This window comes from Elephas maximus, chromosome 22, assembly GCF_024166365.1.
Source record: "Elephas maximus indicus isolate mEleMax1 chromosome 22, mEleMax1 primary haplotype, whole genome shotgun sequence".
NCBI lineage: Eukaryota > Metazoa > Chordata > Mammalia > Proboscidea > Elephantidae > Elephas > Elephas maximus.
Window position 1 is genome coordinate 17,771,204 of NC_064840.1, and position 1,933 is coordinate 17,773,136.

Consider the following 1,933-nt stretch of genomic DNA (forward strand, 5'->3'; position numbering starts at 1 on the left):
CGCTCGGCGCGGGGCAGATGAGGAGCGCGGCGAAGGGGGCCGGACGGACAGGCCATGCTGCCCCCTCCCCCGACCCCGCTCGGGCGGGCGGGCGGGGACGGCCGAGGGGAGGGCCCGCCGGGGGCCGACCTGCCGGCTCCTCCCCCCGGCGCCCTGCGCGCATAAAGCCCGGCTCTCGCCCGCGCGCCCCGGCGCCCGCGGAGACGGCGGCGCCCGACCCCGCTCCCGCCGGACTCCCAGCTCCCCCGAGGCGAGAGAGACCCCGAATCCCGGGGCGGGCCAGGGCCAGGGCGCGGCCGCACCCCCAACCCCAGCGCGGGGGCCGGGCCGCGGGAACGCCCTCCCGGAATGAAGCGCTTCCCGGTGCCTTCAAGGTAGCTCGGTTCCGGATCGGGGACCCCCTAGTGCTCCCTCGTAAGTCCCACTATCCAGAATTTAAGAGACCCCCCCAATCTCCCTGGGTCGGGGGGGAGATAGTCCCAGTGCCCCCAAATCCCCTCACGTTCTCAGCTGGTGAGAATCCTTCCACTCCCCCGTTCCTGAGAGAGGAGCCGCCTTCGGAGTCCCTAATTTCCTCCGAACCTAATTTAGGGTTCCCCCTCTGCGGCCCTCAGTCCGCTCCCAGTGCCCCATATCTCCCATATCCATTTTGGGGAACCCTCTCAGCGCCTCGCGTCCCGAGTGGGGAGCCTCCATCAGCACCCTAGTAGAAACTGGCTCCGTTTCCCTAATCCCTCCTCGACCCTTGGTGGCCAGAGTGAAAACTCCCCCTCAACTCCCCTCAAATCCCTTCGGCCCACAGTTGTGGAAATACACCCTCACTCTATGGTCTGTTGACCCCAAACCTGGGGTTCCAGTTTGCCTCTACCGCATCTCCCAGTGTAAGGAGACTCCCCTGTTCCTCTCACCCCCTGGTTAGCTTGAGGGGTCTTGACAGTCCCACTCAGACTCCAGTCTGAATTTGGGAAGCCCCCTTCCAGATGCTCACCGCCCCTTCCCACCGAGGCTGGGGAGAGTCCAAGCCTCTTAGAGTCTCCGGTTTCTCAGTTTAGGAGCCTGATGGCTCAGCGGAGGACCTTCTCCTCTGAACGACCCCCGTTTGCGGAGTCCCAAGCCCCACCCCGTCCAATGGAAGAACCTACGCCGCCTCCCTGCTGCGTTTGGAGTTTCTTCCCCTCCCTCGCAGTCTGAATTTGAGACCACTCCCCACCAAGGCAAATGCCTTCTCCCCTCGCCCCCCATCCGAACCCCTATCCTCTGGGTCTCAGATGCCCCAGTACTTCCACCCAAGGCCCCTGGGAGCCATCTCACCCACCCAGACAACTCCCTCTCTCCTGCCTGGGAACCTGGAGAAAGTCCATTCTGGGTTACCTCCAGAGCCAGAGACCAGTCTCCTTCTCCGTACGTCTCCACACCTAAGGACCCCTCACATCTCTGGCCGAAACCAGCCAAGAAAGGGTCAAAGCCAGACAGTTCTGGAGGCTAAGGCAACTAATGCCTCCCCATCCCCATCCCTGCTGGGGATCTTGGTATCACACAAGCCTCTCCCTCCCAACTCACCTCCTTCCCCCCTCCCTACCTTAAATCCACCTAGAGTAACCCAATGACAGCTCTTGAAGACAAGCTCCTTGCTGCTCACCTTGACATCTGTCCTCCATTCACCAGCATTTATTAATGTGAGCAGCAGCACTGGGCAACAGAACCCTGACCCCTGGTATGGTGCCCATCCCCCTCCTCTTAGCACATCTCCCCTCCCCCACCCCAACCACCACGCGTATAAGAACCCGAGAGACACAAGTTAATGGTTTCCTTGGGGACCTTCTGGGAACGCTCAGCAGGTAGATCCTGCCAACCTGTGAGCATAACACTAGAAACAAACTTGTTTTTTCCTGTCCTTTCATCCTCCTACTCTACCCTACAGTTTCCCAGCATC